Source organism: Eriocheir sinensis, unplaced genomic scaffold (assembly GCF_024679095.1).
Source record: "Eriocheir sinensis breed Jianghai 21 unplaced genomic scaffold, ASM2467909v1 Scaffold7, whole genome shotgun sequence".
Classification (NCBI taxonomy): Eukaryota; Metazoa; Arthropoda; class Malacostraca; order Decapoda; family Varunidae; genus Eriocheir; species Eriocheir sinensis.
Window position 1 is genome coordinate 388,110 of NW_026112053.1, and position 21,386 is coordinate 409,495.

At 47.4% G+C, this 21,386-nt stretch overlaps 1 protein-coding gene across 1 annotated transcript in view; it reads left to right on the forward strand.

Moving 5' to 3' along the window:
* Nucleotides 1-4,568: 4,568 nt before the first annotated feature.
* LOC126993931 (zinc finger protein OZF-like) overlaps nt 4,569-21,386 on the forward strand; it is a 70,046-nt gene continuing 53,228 nt past the window's right edge. Inside the window, exon 1 of the mRNA XM_050853104.1 lies at nt 4,569-4,620. The gene's annotated coding sequence lies outside the window, so the exon portion shown is untranslated. The remainder of the gene's footprint in view (nt 4,621-21,386) is intronic.

Here is a 21,386-nt window from a genome sequence, read left to right on the forward strand (position 1 = left end):
CGCAGAGATAGAACGGCCGGAAAGGAAACTAGAGATAATGGAACAGAGAGGGATAGAGTCCGAAAGAGGGCAGTTTAGAAAGCAAAGACTGGTGCCAGACTCTATCGAAGGCTTTCGATATGTCTAGCGCAACTGAGAAAGTTTCACCGAAACAGCTAAGAGAGGATGACCAAGAGTAAGTTAAGAGAGCAAGAAGATCGCCAGTAGAACGCTCGTGCGGAATCCATACTGACGATCAGATAGAAGGTCAGAAGTGGAAAGGTTAAGGATTGATTCAAAAGCTTTAGATAGACAGGAAAGTAAAGCTATTGGGTGGTAGTTTGAGGGATTGGAGCGGTCACCTTTCTTAGGCAAAGGCTGTACAAAGGCATACTTCCAGCAGGAAGGAAAAATAGATGTTGATAGGCAGAGACGAAAGAGTTTGACCAGGCAGGGTGACAGCATGGAAGCACAGTATTTAAGGACAATAGGAGGCACTCCATCAGGTCCATAAGCCTTCTGAGAGTTGAGGCCAGAGAGGGCATAGAAAACATCATTAGGAAGAATTTTAATAACAGACATAAAGGAGTCAGAGGGGGGATTAGTAGGAGGAATATGCCCAGAATCGTCCAGGGTGGAGTTCTTACAGAAAGTTTGAGCGAAGAGTTCAGCCTTAGAGACAGATGAGACGGCAGTGCTGCCGTCAGGGTTAAGGAGAGGAGGGAAAGAGGAAGAAGTGAAATTGGAGGAGATATTTTTGGCTAGATGCCAAAAGTCACGGGAAGAATTAGAAGAAGCAAGGTGTTGACATTTTCTATTTATAAAAGAAGTTTTGGTAAGTCGGAGAATAGATTTGGCACGATTCCGGGCTGAAATGTATAGATCAAAGTTAGTGGGAGTTCAAAGGCTCTGGAACCTTTTGTGAGCTGCCTCTCTATCTTTAATAGCACGAGAACAAGCATGATTAAACCAAGGCTTTTTAGCATGAGGAGTAGAGAAAGAACGTGGAATGTATGCCTCCATTCCAGAGACAATCACCTCTGTGATGCGCAGAGCACACACAGAGGGGTCTCTCTCCTGGAAGCAGTAATCATTCCACAGGAAATCGGAAAAGTACATCCTCAGGTCGTCCCACCGAGCTGAAGCAAAATACCAGAAGCATCGCCTCCTCGGTGGGTCCAGAGGATGTACAGGAGCGATAGGACAGGATACAGAAATAAGATTATGATCGGAGGAGCCCAACGGAGAGAACAGTTTGACAGAGTAAGCAGAAGGATTAGAGGTAAGGAAGAGGTCTAGAATGTTGGGCCTGTCTCCAAGACGGTCGGGAATACGAGTAGGGTGCTGAACCAATTGCTCTAGGTCGTTGAGGAGAGCAAAGTTGTAGGCTTGCTCACCAGGCTGGTCAGTGAAAGAGGATGAAAGCCAAAGCTGGTGGTGAACATTGAAATCTCCCAAGATGGAGCTTTCAGCGAAGGGAGAGTGGGTCAAGATGCGCTCGACTTTAGAGTTCAAATAGTCAAAGAGGTTTACATACTTAGTAGGGTGAGGTGAGAGATAAACAGCACAGATGTATTTAATAATAGAATGACAATGAAGTCTTAGCCAGATGGTGGAAAATTCAGAAGAGTCAAGGTCGTGGGCACAAGAGCAAGTGATGTCGTTGCGCACGTAGGCGCAACATCCAGCTTTGGATTGAAATTTAGGATAGAGATAGTAGGAGGGGACAGAGTAGAGGTTGCTGTCACCTGTCAGTAGCCTCAGAAACCTGTGTTTCGGTGAGGAAGAGAAGGTGAGGTTTAGAGGAGAGATGGTGTTCCACAGAATAAAAATTAGAACGGAGACCGCGAATGTTGCAGAAATTGATAAGGAGAAGGTTCGAGGAGTTATCAGGACACCTCTCAAGTCGGCAGCCAGAAGGGGAGTCCTCCCTGGGGGAACTTATGGTCTCCCCCCAGGCGGGGACTCCGAGGCAGTTATTTTTTTCGCCATGTTGAATTTTGAATTTTGGGAATAGGTGTGTGTGTTTTGTGAATGTAGTGTGGTGTAGAAAGAGAGGGGAACTGTCTTTAGAGAGCATGCTGATCTGCTCTCTGGTGTTGATGAGACAAAAGGGAAACGGTTAGTGAGGACATGGGAAGGGTCTTTGAAGGGCTTCAGCACCCTCCTCGCTTCCCATATATCCTCACCGGGAGTAGCTCACGCCCGTTCAGTAGGTGTCTTCCTACCTACTCCTACTAGTTTATGTTAGTTTAGTTACTAATAAGTCCTGGAACAACCTGAGTGTTTGTTATGATAAGAATGTTGTTGGTGAGAAAAAGGTCAAGTGTGTGTGCTGAGGTCAAAATAAGGGCCACCGTGGATATCAATGAAAGTGTCGTGTAGTTGGCGTCTGTTTGTGTGGGGAATATGTAATAGGGTTGGGGGCGTCAGCATCGGGAGGGTCAAGAGGGGAAATAGCAGTCCAGTCAGTGTCAGGGAGGTTGAAATCACCCGTGATCCAGATGTGTTTGTCTGCCTGTATGCGTGAAAGAGAAATGTGAAGGTTGTGTAAATAGTCTGTATTGGTAGAAGGCGGTCTGTAAAAAGCACCAATAAGAAGAGATTTACAGTTGAAGGGAATACTGTCATGCTAAAGGGGGGAGGGAAAAGCTCACTACTATAGTCTGTTCACTTAAGCCAGATCGCCTAGGCAGGTTGGTAATCTTGCAGCTGATTGGCTTCTTCTTCTTTTAAGATTTACCCCCTAAAAAGGGGGAACGGGCCTTTCTCTATGCGACGGCCCGTCGCAGGGGGGAACCCGCCGCTGGCGTGCGGCGGGTGTAGGGAAGCCTCCGCCGCCGCCACAGCCACGGGTAAAAGCCGGCGAGCAGCGACGGAGGCACGGGCTCTCTGGGCAGGCGCCCAGCAGACACCCGTAGCGGTACTCGTGCGAGCAGCCGACTGGTCGACCTGACCACGGAGGGGTGGCCCTTAGCGAGGAATACCCCACGGGTCCACCTCGCCTCCGTAGCAGGGCAACCCGGCTGCTCGCCCGAGGAGTGCTGGCGTTCCACTCGCTGATTGGCTGCTCCGCTCTCCCACCAACACTCATGTCGGACCACATCTTGCATGCTCGAGTGAGACATGTTTCTTTATTATATGCCATAGCTCACCTCATATACGAGCTAGCCAGTTTTGGTTGACACCATCAGACTCAGCAGTGACTGTAGAATCAAGATGTATTGTAAAAACTCGACAAAACAAAAAAGAAAATGGTATTACGATGAGTTGAACCGTGAAGATGTTAAAAAAATGTTTATAACATGTTTTAATTATGCTCACTATTTTCAACAGTTGTTCATTGACTGCAGAAATATATTATTACATGACGTAGGAAAATCTCTCATGAACACGATAGTGTGATCAGAATGCAGATGAAGCTCCACATATTGAAAACACAGGGTTGTTTATAGCAACATGTCACTCGCCCCAACCATCATGACGCGCGACACTCATTTTTTTAACATCATCATACAGGGTGTCTCGACGCCGTGATGGTTGGGGCGAGTGAAATGTTGCTATAAATAACTCTGTGTTTTCAATACGTAGAGCTTTAACTACATTCTGATCACACTATCGTGTTCACGATAAATTTTCCTACGTCATGTAATAATATATTTCTGCAGTCAATGAACAACTGTTGAAAACAGTGAGCATAATTAAAACATGTTATAAACATTTTTTAACATCTTCACGGTTCAACTCATCGTAATACCATTTTCATTTTTGTTTTGTCGAGTTTTTACAATAGCTACATCTTGATTCTCCAGTCACTGCTGAGTCTGATGGTGTCAACCAAAACTGGCTAGCTCGTATATGAGTTGAGCTATGGCATATAATAAAGAAACATGTCTCACTCGAGCATGCAAGATGTGGTCCGACATGAGTGTTGGCGGGAGAGCGGAGCAGCCAATCAACTACAAGCTTACCAACCTACCTAGGCGATCTGGCTTAAGTGAACAGACTATAGCTGCCATACATAACATACGGGGAGGAACTGTATGAGAGAGAGAGAGAGAGAGAGAGAGAGAGAGAGAGAGAGAGAGAGAGAGAGAGAGAGAGAGAGAGAGAGAGAGAAAAGTTGGAAAGTTTGGTTTAGTCGGCGCAACATCTGTGGTCATATGCCGGAGAGAGACAGGAGGGGAATTAAGGAATTACAGGAGAAGGGAACAGAGCCCAGGTGACGGGACACAACCCTCGATTAATACCTGACGGAGAGAGAGAGAGAGAGAGAGAGAGAGAGAGAGAGAGAGAGAGAGAGAGAGAGAGAGAGAGAGAGAGAGAGAGAGAGAGAGAGAGAGAGAGAGAGAGAGAGAGAGAGAGAGAGAGAGAGAGAGAGAGAGAATAAAAAGAAAGAATAAAAGAGAAAAAAGAAGAGTGTAAGAGGAATCGGAAGAGGAAGAGAAGGAGGAAAAGAGAGCATGAGTAAGATAGATACATAGATAGAAAGATAGATAAACAGGGAAAGAGAGATTTATAACTTTGCGGTGCCGTTGCAAAGACAGCAGCGTCCACCACACTCACCCCAAGCATCAGCGTCAGCATCAGCAGAGGCAGAGAGGGACGCTGTGTTATTACTTCTTAGCAGGAGCGGTGACGGTAAGAGGCAGGGAGGAAGTGGGCTGTGGCGGGGGGTGAGGTGGCCGGGCTGTGGCGGGGCGGGGTGAGGTGTGGCCGGGCTGTGGCGGGGCGGGGGTGAGGTGTGGCCGGGCTGTGGCGGGGCGGGGGTGATGTGTGGCCGGGCTGTGGCGGGGCGGGGTGATGTGTGGCCGGGCTGTGGCGGGGCGGGGGTGGTGTGGCCGGGCTGTGGCGGGGCGGGGGTGGTGTGGCCGGGCTGTGGCGGGGCGGGGGTGAGGTGTGGCCGGGCTGTGGCGGGGCGGGGGTGATGTGTGGCCGGGCTGTGGCGGGGCGGGGTGATGTGTGGCCGGGCTGTGGCGGGGCGGGGGTGATGTGTGGCCGGGTTGTGGCAGGGGGTGGTGTGGCCGGGCTGTGGCCGGGTTGTGGCGGTGGGTGAAGTGTGGCCGGACTGTGGCGGGGGTGTGAGGTGTGGCGGTGGGTGAGGTGTGGCTGGGCTGGCGGGGGTGTGGTGTGGCGGGCTGTGGCGGAGTGTGAAGCGTGGCAGTGGGTGAGGTGTGGCTGGGCTGGCGGGGTGTGAGGTGTGGCGGGCTGTGGCGGGGTGTGAGGTGGGGCTGGGCTGGCGGGGGTGTGAGGTGTGGCCGGACTGTGGCGGGGGGGTGAAGTGTGGCGGGCTGTGGCGGGGTGTGAGGTGTGGCGGACTGTGGCGGGTGTGAGGTGTGGCCGGACTGTGGCGGGGGTGTGAGGTGTGGCCGGACTGTGGCGGGGGTGTGACGTGTGGCCGGACTGTGGCGGTGAAGTGTGGCCGGGCTGTGGCGGGGTGTGAGTGTGGCGGACTGTGGCGGGTGTGAGGTGTGGCCGGACTGGGGCGGGGGTGTGAGGTGTGGCCGGACTGGGGCGGGGGGGTGAAGTGTGGCGGGCTGTGGCGGGGTGTGCGGTGTGGCCGGACTGGGGCGGGGGGGTGAAGTGTGGCCGGGCTGTGGCGGGGTGTGAGGTGTGGCCGGACTGTGGCGGGGGGGTGACGTGTGGCCGGACTGTGGCGGGGTGAAGTGTGGCGGACTGTGGCGGGGTGTGAGTGTGGCGGACTGTGGCGGGTGAAGTGTGGCGGACTGTGGCTGGGGGGTGATGTGTGGCCGGACTGTGGCGGGGGTGTGAGGTGTGGCGGACTGTGGCGGGTGAAGTGTGGCCGGGCTGTGGCGGGGGGGTGAAGTGTGGCGGGCTGTGGCGGGGTGTGAGGTGTGGCGGACTGTGGCGGGGGTGAAGTGTGGCGGGCTGTGGCGGGGTGAGGTGTGGCCGGGCTGGCGGGGGTTTGAGGTGTGGCCTGGCTGTGGCGGGGGGTTGAGGTGTGGCCGGGCTGTGGCGGGGGTGTGAGGTGTGGCCGGACTGTGGCGGGGTGTGAGGTGTGGCGGACTGTGGCGGGGTGTGAGGTGTGGCCGGGCTGGCGGGGGTGAGTGTGGCCGGGCTGTGGCGGGGTGAGGTGTGGCGGGCTGTGGCGGGGGTGAAGTGTGGCCGGCTGTGGCGGGGGTGATGTGTGGCCGGACTGTGGCGGGGGGGTGAAGTGTGGCCGGGCTGTGGCGGGGGTGAGGTGTGGGGCTGTGGCGGGGGTGAGGTGTGGCCGGGCTGTGGCGGGGGGTGAGTGTGGCCGGGCTGTGGGGGGTGAGGTGTGGCCGGGCTGTGGCGGGGGTGAAGTGTGGCGGGCTGTGGTGGGGGTGAAGTGTGGCGGACTGTGGCGGGTGAAGTGTGGCGGGCTGTGGCGGGGTGTGAGGTGTGGCCGGGCTGTGGCGGGGTGAAGTGTGGCGGGCTGTGGCGGGGTGAGGTGTGGCGGACTGTGGCGGGTGAAGTGTGGCCGGGCTGTGGCGGGGTGTGAGGTGTGGCGGGCTGGCGGGGGTGAGGTGGCGGGCTGTGGCGGGGGGTGAAGTGTGGCCGGGCTGTGGCGGGGGTGTGAGGTGTGGCCGGACTGTGGCGGGGTGTGAGGTGTGGCGGACTGTGGCGGGGTGTGAGGTGTGGCCGGGCTGGCGGGGGTGAGGTGTGGCGGGCTGTGGCAGGGGTGAGGTGTGGCGGGCTGTGGCGGGGGTGTGGCGGGCTGTGGCGGGGGTGAGGTGTGGCCGGACTGTGGCGGGGTGTGAGGTGTGGCCGGGCTGGCGGGGGGGTGAGGTGTGGCCGGGCTGTGGCGGGGGGTGAGGTGTGGCCGGGCTGTGGCGGGGGTGTGAGGTGTGGCCGGACTGTGGCGGGGGGGTGAGGTGTGGCCGGGCTGTGGCGGGGGGGTGAGGTGTGGCCTGGCTGTGGGGGGTGAGGTGTGCCAGGCTGTGGCGGGGGTTTGAGGTGTGGCCTGGCTGTGGCGGGGGGTTGAGGTGTGGCCGGGCTGTGGCGGGGGGGTGAGGTGTGGCCGGACTGTGGTGGGGGGGTGAGGTGTGGCCATGCTGTGGCGGGGGGGTGAGGTGTGGCTGGGCTGTGGTGGGGTGTGAGGTGTGGCTGGGCTGTGGCGGGGGTGTGAGGTGTGGCCGGGCTGTGGCGGGGGTGTGAGGTGTGGCCGGGCTGTGGCGGGGTGTGAGGTGTGACCGGGCTGCGGTGGGGGTGTGAGGTGTGACGGGGGTGAGGTGTGGCTCCAGCAGCCCTGCGTGGACACAGGAGCCCTGCAGCACACCCTTGACCTTCAGTACAAGTTGGCGCTTATGGTGCACCTCCCAGCCGTTAATGTTTCCTTTACTGATGTACCAATAATGTGCCCGGGCAGCAGTATGGCTTGCCCTTCCCTGCCCGCGGAGTGTTGCGTCCCTGATCATGTGGTTCACCTCGGGATCACTGGCGCTCAGACCTGCTGACTGTGCTAAATGTTCAGAGAGTTGCCCATCTCAAAATTTCATACACTGGGCAAAATATTGTGCTTTTTCATTTGGAGATAGTTTTTTTCGGAAACTACAAAAAAATGACATTGCAATTTCATCACAAAAGCGTAGCCTCCTTTGGTGGCGGCTGCGGCGACGTTGCTGCCGCTGCAGTTGCAAAATAGCTCACATAGGGTTTAGGGTGGGGGAGCATATTTAAACTACCCCAACCTAACTTTACGACCTGGTTAAATGGGGATGTTCACCCCCCTCGACCCCCATTCTAACCAGGGGAGGCGCAGCCCTCCCTGGACCCCACCCACATGTATATAAAACATTTCGGTAATACTTTATAAGAAGTCCGCCTCCCCCTTTCGCCACTCCAGCCCCCCCTAATCCCCAAGACAACCCTGGGGAACTGTGGGGAACCGGGGTTTGGGGGGGGGAAACCATAATCACTGAAAAATGGGCTTCCAAAATTTCCCTAGAAAAATCCCTCAATGAAGGAAAATTCCCTTGTCTCGAAAGTAAGGAAAGTCCCAACTTTATAACCTAACAGCCCCCCTCGCCCCCTTGGACCCCCCCACATGCATGATGCGCCGGAATATCGTTGGTTTTTTTTTCGGTGGGGAGCATATTTAAACTACTCCAACCGAACTTTACGATCTGCTAACGAGGGGGCTTCGCCCCCCTCGACCACCCTCCTTTCCAAGGGGGGACGCAGCCCCCCCTGGACCCCCCCCACTTCCAAAATTTCCCTAGAAAAATCCCTAAATTAAGGACAATTCCCTACAGGGGGGGGCCAGGGGGGGCACAGCCCCCCTTGATTTGGAGGGGGGCTGTTAGGTTATTAAGTTAGTACTTTCCTTACTTTCGAGACTAGGGAATTTTCCTTCATTTAGGGATTTTTCTTGGGAAATTTTGGAAGCCCATTTTTCAGTGATTTTGGCTTCCCCCCCCAAATCCCGGTTCCCCACGGTTCCCCAGGCTTGTCTTGGGGGGTAGGGGGGATGGAGTGGCGAAGGGGGAGGCGGACTTCTTATAAAATATTACCGACATTTTTGCGAGAAGGTATTTCTCACAACACCGGCTGCACCGCTGCCGCGGCCGTTGCCAGAGCAGTCAAGTACAGCGCTCGTAAACAGTGGTAGCCGTAATTATTTCTTATTTTCAATAATAGAAAAAAGTTAAATACAAAGTCAGTTACCCGTGAAATGTCAACGCGTGTGGATGTCATGTTATCCCTCCCACGCCCGGGGCCCACAACACCGCGGCCTGCAAGAAACTCACTAACTTTTTAAAAATCGGTAGCAGCGTTTCTATCAGTTTGAGATGCATATTTATGGGGTTCAAAATGCATAGAATAATGAGATCTAACCCATGGTTAGGGTGAGAAGTACCACATTGAGATGGGTAACTCTCTGAACATATACCCTGATGGTAGCCTATTTCCACTGTGGATGGTGTGCTGCCTTTGGATGCCAGTAATCGTGGGTGGTGCGCGGCATCCACGCCACCTCACTCAGCCCATTGGTCTGAGGGGACATTCCCAGGCCCAGGTCCAGAGCCTGGAGAGCCTGGGCTGAGAACCTCGCCCAGCTGATGAAGTCACAGCCCAGCGTCAGTGTGCCCAGAGATGCAACTCATTGACCTTCCCCTAAACTGAGGTGAGGTGACTTGACCTCGTCCTTTTTCCCCCTACTAAATTGAGTGGGTATGGAAATTGTATGAAATAAGTACAAAAAGAATAATCGTACTTTTGAATGGTACCGTTTATACGTGAGGAAGGATATCGAACCGTAATGCCAAGCCGTACATTTAGCCCTAAAATAACCACCGCAATTTCATATTGAATCATACCTTACTTCATGCCCTGCCTGTGGGCCTAGCCACCTGCAACCACGCTAGTTCCCACACACTTCATGACTATTTTTTATTATTAAAAAAATGTAATTCTGAAATCAGTGGGCAGCTAACAGAAGTTTTTAGGAAGTCGCTAAACACAGGGGTGGTGCCTGTTTCATGGAGGCAGGCACACGTTATTCCAATCTATAAGAAGGAAGACAAATCTTCTATGCAAAGCAATAGGCCGATTAGTTTGACGTCAGTTATAGGTAAAATGCTTGGGTCAATAATAGCAGATAATATTAGGGACCATATTGACAGACAGATTTTAATTCATGACTCACAGCATGGGTTTACTAAAGGAAAGTCGTGCCTTTGTAATCTCTTATCATTTTACAATAAAGTATACAAGGCAGCTGACAACGATGAGAGTTATGATGTAGTTTATCTTGACATTAGTAAATCTTTCGATAAGGTACCTCACAAGAGACTATTAACCCTTAACAGAAACCAAACTGAAGGAGGTCATCTAAATAGTGTTTGATAATAACTACAATGTATGGATGAGAGATAGAAAAGGCAAAGGTGGAGGAGGAGTGATGATAATGACGAGAAAGGAGTCATTAGTAAAATCAGTAGTACATGGAGAAGGAAAGGCGGAAATAGTGAGTGTAAATCTGGAGAATAAAAACATGGAAAGGATGACGATTATAGCAACTTATGTTCCACCAAAACTAACTCATGGAGTAAAGAAGAATATGAGACCATGATTGAAGATATCATCCAGAGTTTAAGTAGAATACTCAGGGCAAAAAAAAAAAAAAAAAAAAAAAAAAAAAGAGTCCCACTAGTTGGTGACTTTAATTGTGAGGAGGTAAATTGTGAGATGTCTGAAAGTGGAGGTAGTGAAACGGCATGGGGGGAAAGGTTTTTTAGATTGATGACGGAAAACTTGATGACGCAGTGGGTGAAGGAAAACACAAGATATAGAAGTGGAGACGAACCGGCGAGACTGGACCTGGTGTTAACAAAGGGAATGCACTTGACAAATGAATTAAGGTATGGACTCCTGGGCAAGAGTTACCACATGATAATAGAGATGGAAACAGAGGAGGAATGAAGTGAAGGGGATGAATCATATATAAGAAACAGGTTAAGGGTACGTCGGCTGACCTTATAGGTGTGGTGACATTAGATTTCTTTTTTTTCTCGTTGTGTTGTACATACTTACCCCTTACCACAAGCTGTTATTTGCCAAGTTCTACTTTCGGTATATATAGTACGTAGTGAGGATACTGGGAATAGTGTTGATGATTTAAAACAACATGTAATTTATCATTTCTCTGTATTGGCCTGATCAAACCCTTTTTTCTACATTTCAAATGAAAGATTAGACATCTAAAATCAATAATTCCAGAGTAGTTTTAATGTGATTTACATTTACAATTTATTGCGAATTTTTACATGTGAAGTACATATTTAAATGACTTAAAATTATTGAAAAAAATTGATAAAAATATTATAAATGAATGTTCCTTTTATTTGCTTTTGGAAAATAAAAGACCTCAAAATATACTTTAAAGTGCAAAAGGAATCATTAAAATCCGTTAATTCTAAGCAGAGTTATGTTGCGGCAAAGTATGAAAAAGTAAGTTTTCAGTAAATGAACATTTAAAGTTCGCCGGCATTAAAAGGCCGTCCATTTAAAGTTAAAACTCTCTAGCTGCATATTCTTTTGAGTCTCCCTTCACTCTCTTGCGTTCTTTTTGCCCTCCCTTACTCTCCCGTTTTATATCTTCTCTTTCGAGGGCAACTTATCCTATACATGTAGTTGGTAATCCAAGCAGTGGCTGAATATTTCCAACTCTGTAACCTGCGTTATAGTCATAAAGTCTTCAGAGCAGCACGGGCCTTCTCTGCACTTTTACGTAGTGCCTTCTTGCCTTTCTTGACACCACCCATGATATAGAAAAGCAAGGTAAATGATGAAGTATAAGGAGACCAGAATAAAAGTATAACCCACCTCTCTGTTTGTGTGTCACTGAGGCCTGAAACAATGGGAAGGGAGGCTATAGCCTCATCGAAAAGATGCCAAAAACCTCCAGCAACATTATTTTATCCAATTAAATAAAAAAATATCAATATATTTACCCGTATTACATTGTAAACAAGTGTTATGCATGCGTATGGGGTTGCCAGATGTTGCCAATATTTTATCTATTTTATTCTAAAAATATATTTATATAGCAAATACAGCTGTAAAACATTGTAACAGTGTTGGGAGTAGTATATAGATGCTCTTCGTGTGTTTCACAGAAAATCACCCATTTGCCATAATTCTACGTGTATTGGGGTGCGACGTTCCCTTAACCTATAGGAAGGCAGAAATGGAAAACCTCAGGAAATACTATGGAGAGCTGGACTGGGAAGAGTTAAAGAGAACAAGTGAAGTGCAAGAAAAGTATGATATTTTCATGGAGGTGTATAAATCAGGAGTTATGAAATTGGTACCAGAATACAAACCCAAAGAAAAAGGAAAAAAGGACTGGTTTAATGCAAAATGTGCTAAGGCAAAAGAAAAAAAGAGACAAAGCGTGGAAAAGATTGAAAAGAAATAAAAACCAAACGAATAAAGAAGATTATAAGGTGGCTAGGAATGAATACAGTAACCCCTCGCCATATCGCGGTTCACTTATCGCGGTCTCGCTGTATCGCGGAGATTTCGCTATATCGCGGGATTTTGCGGTAAAATAATAATTTTCTAGCCTTAAAAATGAAAACGATATAAATCAACGTAAGTAGGAACACACCTAAATAAGCACCTACGTCACCTACCTATTTCTTTTTATTTTTCCGTCACGGGCTATTGCGCCGTTAGTCTTTTCCCTGGTTCACTCCTCTCCACTTCCTTTTTTTCTTCTCCCTCTCCGTACCCATATTTTTCTCCTTCCTTCTCATTTCTTTCTTCTTTTCCTTTCACCTCCCTCCCAGTTTTTCTCTTTTAATCTCTTTCCCTCCCACTCACACCCTTTCTCTCCCCCTCTTTCCTCACCTTTACCTGACCCTCCCTACCTCTCTTTTAAGCTCTTTCCCTCCCACTCACACCCTTTCTCTCCCCCTCTTTTCTCATATTTACCTGACCCTCCCTACCTTTCTCTTTTAATCTCTTTCCCTCCCACTCACACCCTTTCTCTCCCCCTCTTTCCTCACCTTTACCTGACCCTCCCTACCTCTCTCTTTTAATCTTTTTCCCTCCCACTCGCACCTTTTCTCTCCCTCTCTTTCCTCACCTTTACCTGATCCTGGCTACCTCTCTTCTTTTCCCGTCCCATTCCCTCCACTCACTTCCCTTGTTTCCTCCTGTCTCACACCCTCTTATCTGTAGTCTTATCTCTCACTCTACCACTCTTCCTCCCTTTCTCCTTCCCCATTAGATTATATGAACACACACACACGCAAACACACACACACACACACACACACACACACACACACACAGAAGGTGAAATGAAATATAAAGGGTGTGGGGAGAGAGGGGCGGAAGTGAGAGTCCTGTCATGTCCTGACTGAAGTCCTGACCTGACTATCCCTCAGGACCTCACCTGACTCTCCCTCTGGACCTGACATGACTCTCCCTACTGTCCCTCCCTCCCCACACCCTTCTTGTTTTCATCCTCTTTATCTCTACCTGTTTCCTCCACTACTTTTCCTTGTTCTCCCTTCTTACATCCTCTATCGGTAGTTTTTTCATGACTCATTCTGTCCCTCTCCTCCCTTTCCCCTTCCATGTATTTACCTAATTGTGACATAAAAAAAGTGAGCTACGCTCATATTGTCCTTTCTCTGAGTAATCTTCCGCCCCTCCAAACTAATTCTTGCGCGAAGTTCGTATTTACGAAGCAAATTTCGAAAGTCGAAACAAAAATTATACGTAGTATCATTTATTGGGACTGCGCCGTAATAAGAACATAAGAACATAGGGAAACTGCAAGAGGCCGGGTGGCCTACACAGGGCAGCTCCAGAATCCCCCCCACTACTCACGGTGCGTGAGGTGTAGTTACAGGGGTTACAGGTAGAGTCTTGATCCTCGTTATACCGGCGGTACTAGGCACGCATCCAGTACCCCGTCACCTTACTGCACCCACACCTCACTGCCACCTGTCGTCCTCGTCCATGTAGCTATCCAGTCTACTCTTAAAACAAGCTATCGTCGCTGCACTAACTATGTGATTGCTGAATCTATTCCATTCCCCCACCACCCTATTACTAAACCAATGCTTGCCTATATCTCTCCTAAATCTATACTTTTCTAATTTAAATCCATTAATGCGAGTTCTATCCTGTTGGCTAATTCTCAGTACTTTACTTATATCGCCTTTGTTGTAACCCTTGACCCATTTGAATACTTTTATCAGATCTCCCCGCACTCTTCGTCTCCCTAGTGAATGTAAGTTTATATGTTTCAGCCTATTTTGATATGGGAGGTTCCTCAGCCCCTGAATCATCTTGGTCATCCTCCTCTGAACTGATTCTAGCAAGTTGATGTCCATTCTGTAGTGTGGGCACCAAAACTGGACAGCATAATCTAAGTGTGGCCTAACTTACGCTAAATAGAGTCTGAGGATGACCTCTGCACTCCTGTTGGTTACCGTCCTGTTAATAAAGCTTAATACCCTGTTAGCCCTATTCCTCGCACTAATACATTGCTTCCTTAGTTTTAGGTCAGAGTTCACTAACACTCCCAAATCCCTTTCACACTCAGACCTGCCTATCGCTGTGGAGTCTAAACTATACCCGTGTAATGGGCTGCGTGTTCCTACACTAAGTACGCTACACTTGGTGATGTTAAAATTCATCTGCCATTTATCTGACCAAGCTGACAGTTTGTTGAGATCCTCCTGCAGTGCTCTAGCATCCTCCCCTGTCCTTATAGTGCGTCCTATTTTGGTGTCATCTGCAAATTTACCTATGTCACTAGTTATCCCATTGTCTATGTCATTGATGACATAGCCTAAAACTGAACCTTGAGGAACCCCACTGGTAACATTACCCCATTCGGATTTTTTACCGTTAATGGTAACCCTCTGTTTCCTGTCGCTAATCCACGCCTTAATCCAATCAGATACCTTCCCTCTTATCCCATGAGCCCTGACTTTATTTAACAGTCTCTGGTGAGGTACCTTATCGATGGCCTTACTAAAATCAAGATAAACCACATCATCGCTCTCATCATTGTCAGCTGCCTCGTAAACTCTATTGTAAAAGGATATAAGATTAGTGAGGCATGACTTTCCTTTAGTAAACCCATGCTGTGAGTCGTGAATTAAACTATGTCGGTCTATATGGTCCCTAATACTATCAGCTATTATTGACTCAATCATTTTACCTATAACTGACGTCAAACTAATCGGCCTATAGTTCTCCATAGAAGATTTGTCTCCCTTCTTAAATATTGGAATAACGTGTGCCTGCCTCCATGAAACAGGCACCACCCCTGTGTCTAGTGACTTCCTAAATACTTCTGTTAACTGCCCACTTATTTCATTTTCGCATTCCTTTATTACCCTGGGGAAAAGTTCATCTGGCCCTGGCGCCTTAGTGACTTTAAGTCTATCTATCTGTCTAATCACGAGCTCCCTACTTATGTTGATGTCGGTTAATTCTTCTACCTCTTCTCCCCTGTAGATCTGTTCTCCCTGAGGTATATCATCTAATCTTTCTTTGGTAAATACAGTTAAGAAATATCTATTTAACGCCTCGCTCATTTCCTCATCTCTATCAATCAGTGATTCTCCTGACTTAAGCGGCCCTATCTTATCCCTAACCTTGGTCTTATAAAGCTGAAAGAAGCCCTTCGGATTGGTCTTTGCTTCCCTGGCAATTCTAATCTTATAATTACGTTTTGCCATACGTATGTTTTTCTTTACTGCTCTAGCTAAGTCATTGTAACTCTCCCTTAGGTGAGTTTCCCCCTTTTGATTCTAACATATAGTCATCTTTTCCTTCCTATTTCAGTTTTTAGCCTATCTGTCATCCATCTCGGGTAACCTGTTGACCTGACTTCCCTGTGAGGTATAAACTGTTTCTGTCCTAATTTAATCTCCCTGACCAGACTATTGTACTCACCCTCCAAGCTACTGACCTGACTAGTGACCTCACCAGAGATTACCGCCCCTCCCTGCTCTGGGTCCTGACCTACTTCTGATCTCATCCCCCTAAGCCTCTGCAGCTGCTTTCTTAACCCCTCGTGGTCTGCCTTCCTGAAGTCAGGTATTAATGTGTTGTTACTGCTGACTCTATCCTCCCATTTAATATTAAATCTAATTTCCTTATGATCACTGTTACCTAATGAATCCCCAACCTCAATGTTGCTGATTATGTCCTCTCTATTAGTTAACAACAAATCCAAAATATTTTCTTCCCTCGCTGGTGTTCTAATTAACTGCTTAAGGAAACTATCCTGTATCACATCTAACAAATCCTGTGCCTCTTGGTCTCCGGATAAAGTATCCCACTCTATGTTCCTATAATTGAAATCCCCAATTACACACACATTCCTATATCTTGACGCCCTACTAATTTCTTGTAAAAGGGGTTGGCTACTGTCCCTGGTAAGGTTGGGCGGTCTGTAAAGTACTCCGATGACAAGCTTCTCCTTCTTACCTATTGTTTCTACCCAGAGGGATTCTGTATTGCTATCTTCCTTGATTGAGTTGTTAATGACACACTTAAGATTGTCCCTGATGAAGAGTGCGACCCCACCCCCCTTCCTGCCTATTCGATCCTGTTGAAATAACATACCCTTCAATCTCTAATTCTGGGAGAAAGTGTCTGTCTGCAGTGTTTATCCATGACTCTGTGATCGCTATCATATCAAATTTCTCTACGCACGCCTTTCCCCTCAATAAATCTATCTTATTCCTAATACTTCTACTGTTTGTATAGTACACATTTAGACCTACCCCTTGCCTTACCCTGCAGCCGCTATTATTATTACTATATTTAGTGCTCCCACTTGGTATTGCCATCTTGGGCCCCTTCTTACTTACCCTAAAAAACCCTGCAGGGCCCCCAATCCACGTTCAAGGGCATCAGACAAGATCTGTACCCCCTCCCATGAGAGGTGAACCCCTTCCCCCTGGTATAGGTGGTTCTTGCCAAAGAAACGGTCCCAGGCGTCAACAAATATCCATCCATTGGCTTTGCAATAATCTGCCAACCTGCAGTTTAATGCAATAGCCCTGGACATCCAAATGGCACCAACCCGCCGCCTTGGCAGAACCCCACACACCACAGGAACCCCGCCTTTGGTCGTAATTCTTCGAATAGCCTCAATGTAGCGACGCAGGAGCTGCTCACTACCTAACCTGCTTATGTCGTTCCCTCCCACGCTCAGGCAGACGATGGGTTTGACTCCCTCGCCTGACATGCACGACTCTACCCTGTCGCTGACATCCTTAATCCCCGCCCCAGGAAAACACACCCTTGTCCTACGTGTCCTATCTTTAGCACAGAAGGCCCTATCTAACAACCTGACCTGGCTATCCCCAACAACCAAAATGTTACCTCAGGGCAGGGATTTGTCATCTGCCCTCCTCTCCTTCACCTCCTGCTCCTTCACTCCCTCCCTCAGCTCAGAGAGAGCCTGGAAGGAGTTGCGGCACTCCACACCCGCAGGATTGGTCCTCTTCAGCTTTAAGCAGTTGCCATGGCTCTTGACTACCTGCCAGCCCCCATCTTGTGACGGTGTACTATGTACGTCGCCTGTCTGAGGACCTGATGAACGAAGGGCTCGATTTTCCTTCCTCATGGCCTCCACAGTCCTCTCTAACTCTTCAATTCTCTCCAAGAGAGAATTTACTAACTCAACTGTACCCCCACCGGCCCCGCCTCCTCCCCTCATTGCACCACTGTAACTCATCCCACCAGACATGGTCAACCCAAGAGCTAGCCCGAGCACGTCGTAGGAAGTGTTTATAAGAGTGTGAGAAAGGTCAATAGGAGTGTGGGAAAGGTTTGTAAGAGCGTGGGGAGGGTTTATAAAGCCTTAAAATATATATAAATAATAAAAAAAATAAGAGGTCGCTACTTTGCGGATTTTCGCCTATCGCGGGGGTTCTGGAACCTAACCCCCGCGATAGACGAGGGATTACTGTACATGAAAGTAAGGAGAGAAGAAGAAAAGGGATATGAAAAGGATATTGTAGAAAAGTGTAAGGAACAACCTAAACTGTTTTATAGATTCATAAATGGAAATATCAAACCAAGGGAAACAATAGAAAGATTGAGTGACAGGAATGTGATCATCGAAGATCCTAAAGACATGACAGCTATTAAACAAAATGTTCCAGCAAGTTTTTACAAAAGAATCAAAATTCAACGAACCACAAGAAAACAAGATAGATGCTCATATGGAAGAAGTCACAGTAAATGAAGAGGAGATATTTAAAATGATGGAGGAACTGGAAGAGAGGAAAGCAGCAGGACTGGATGGAGTCTCAGGTTATATATTGAAAGAATGCAGAAATGAGCTGGTTGGACCGGTATATAATATCATTAACACTTTCGCCCACGTGGACGCGAAATACGCGTCAGTATAATTGTCTGGTCAAAAAGCACGGCTTATGATTGACGCGACTATCGCGTCACTGATACAAAAAAAATTCACCAAAATCTCTGTAATTCTCTTTGACGCGTAATACTTGGTCTGTAGACAGGCTAGCGCATGGCGGCTCAAGGTAAGCTGATAGACCCTTCTTGCCGGGAAATGTTCCTGGTGACTGGTGAAAATCTCTTCAGTTGACTCTCTAGCGGTCACGGACGGGTTAGTGTGTGGCGGGGGGCAGGGTTACCAAAGACTTTACTCTTTAAAGCCTAACTCATCAACTATACGTATATAAGAAATTCGAAACCTTCCATTGTATAGGTAATGATCTGTTCTTTAAGATGAAACCATAAAAAAACTATAACAGTTATGGAGATCAGTGGAAAAAAGTGAATTTTTTTAAAAATCAATTTTTAATTTTTTTTCAAATTTATGACCGTTATAATTGGTGTATCAAAATTCTGTTTGTTGCGCTAATTAGCTCATAAATGTCTGCTTCTTTTGTTATAGAACACAATTTGTTGTATTTTTACTCCTATGTGAAAATGTGTTTTTTTTTTTTTTTATTTCAGAAATCGGTTCGCGTCACTTCAACTCGCAATATCTCGGTAAAATATAAAACAAACATTGTTTATTTTTCTTTCCGTATGAAAGAGCTTACAATTTGCAGTGGAATGTATGTAGTTTCATAAAAGTGAACCGAGCAAAAGATTCGATAAGCGAGTTTTGAAAAAAAATTATACCGCGCGCTCAAGGTACCAAAATCAGGCCTGCCAATAGCCAGTCAGGTGTGCGTTTTGGACGAGAAAATCAAATGGGAGGGTGTGCGCTAAAGTGTTAAATCCTTAATAACAACTGGTGAAGTGCCAAAGGAGTGGCGGAGGGCTGAAGTGGTCCCATATATAAAAGTGGAAAGAAGGAAGAACCCCTGAACTACAGACCTGTATCATTGACCAGTGTAGTATGTAAAATATGTGAGAAATTGATAAAGAAACAATGGACAAGATTTCTAGAAGAGCATAATATAATCACAAGTAAACAATATGGCTTCAGAAAAGGGCGCCCTTGTGTAACAAACTTACTGAGCTTTTACTCAAGAGTGACAGACATAATACAGGAAAGGGACGGATGGGTTGATTGCGTTTACTTGGACCTGAAGAAGGCGTTCGACAAAGTTCCACATACAAGACTGCTGTGGAAGCTGGACAATAAAGGAGGAGTAAAAGAGAAAATGAAGAACTTGATGGAAAGCTACCTTAAGGGAAGAGAGATGAGAACAGTGGTAAAGGACATGAAATCGGAATGGAGAATTGTAGAGTGTGGAGTGCCTCAGGGATCGGTATTGGCACCAGTACTTTTCCTAGTATATGTCAACGATGTGCCAGAGTGGGTAAACAGTTATATGAGCCTGTTTGCAGACGATGCAAAACTGCTGAGACATATAAGAAACAGTAAAGACTGAAATTCTGCAAGATGACCTGAACAAGATCTGGAAATGGAGTATTAAATGGGAGATGGAATTCAGTGTGAAGAAATGTCATGTAATGGAAATGGGAAAGAGTGAAGGGAGACCAAAATGGACATATAAAATGAGAGATGGAGAAATATTAAAGAAAGTTCAAGAAGAGAGAGATCTGGGAGGGACAATACAAGATAATCAACAGCCTGAGAGTCATGTTACTCGGGTATTCGGTGATACGTATAGAATGGTGAGAAATATAGGATTAGCATTCCACTACATGGTTAAGGGTATGATGAAAAAGTTAATAACTATGATTAGGCCAAAATTGGAATATGCGGAGGTGGTGTGGTCTCCCCATGAGAAGAAACACATAAAGCACTAGAAAGAATCCAAAGGATGGCAACAAAAATGGTTCCAGAACTGGAGGGATTGACATATGATGAAAGATTAAAGGAAATGGACCTGCCAACACTGAACAAAGAAGAGAAAGGGGAGACCTAATACAAATTTATAAATTATTGGGCAAAATGGAAGAAGTAAATAATGAGGAGTTACTACTAAAAGAAGGAATTACCACCAGGAACACAAGAGGACACAGTTAAAAAATTAAGGAAAGGAAGATGCTTGAGAGACATAAAGAAATATAGCTTCACTCAAAGAAATATAGAGGTTTGGAACAGACTAAGTGAGGATGTAGTATCGGCGAGGCATGTGCAAAGCTTTAAGGAAAAGTTGGACAAATACAGATACGGAGACGGGGCCATACGAGCGTAAGCCCAGGCTCTGTAAAAGTACAACTAGGTAAATACACCCGCACATACCCACAAAAGATACTCATGTTTTCCATCCAGGATGGAAAACAAAATTTTATTCTCAAATGCTTCCCAATTGTTTCTCAAGACTGTGCACACTAGTAAAGTTTGTATGGAAACTCAGCTTTGACATCTCAAAGGTTTTAATGAGGCTCATAAAAGGATCTCTGCCTGTCAGATTATGGCTGCAGGCTGATGGGAGCTGGAATGGCTTTTCTGTGCCTTGTATCGATTCGTGGTATTTTGGGAGCCACCGTCCGCAATAGTTCCTCAGTCAGTGGTGGACATTCAAAGAGAATTATTAATTAATTAAACCCTGCTCTCACCTCCATCCAAACGTAAGTCATTCTGTAATGCTCAACTTTCAATAAATGATCTCACCCATATGTGTTTCCTTGTCTTCTTCTTGCTCTCCAGTGAGTGCAGTAACAAGTAAAACACAGAGGCCATTGTAGCAATCTCCGCACACACCGACATCCTGAGAACAACCCTAAGGTGTGGACAGGAAACATTATTTCCCGAGAGTATCCAAAAGTATCCCAGTGGTTTCCGGAACCATTTGATAAACGTCTGGGATGCAATTTTGTCATACAAAGATTCCTGGTGTGGACGGGCCTTAAGACGCACTTTTTTTCCAAGAAAATGTCCCAGAAAATAACCCTGCGTCTTATAAGCTACTGAGGTCTTAGTGCTGCAGTGGTACTTAGTAAATAAAACTGCAAACCTCCCCGCAAACGTAAACAAGATGGCGATCGCCTCTACACCAACAATAGCAACTCTTTTCTAAAGTGACCGTGTATAGCAGCAGTACTTACCACTACTGTATGCAGTGGAACCTCGCATCTGGTGATGGGTTAGAAACTTTCCAAAGCCCTTCATTTCGCGAGATAGCATCGCATTTAGCAATCGCTCTGTGCGCATCCAGCTTCTCGCTTGGCAGTGGCCATTTTTGATTGGTACCATTGTACGCCGTGGCGGTACGAGGTGGAGAAGCGGCGGACGACATGGACATTGACGACCCAGACTTAAACTTTGATGGATTTGTGATGCAGTCCATAGACTATGACCACCAACAAAGGTTCAACCCAGCCATCCAAGATGACGAAGAAGACTCGAGCGAGGACAGTGGCGAAGAGGCTGCCACCCACTCATATTTATTCTTCAACCCATGAGCCACACTTTTGCCCAATAAAACACTACTGAACATATGGTGAGTTTTTACACAGCCCTTACTTGTGTT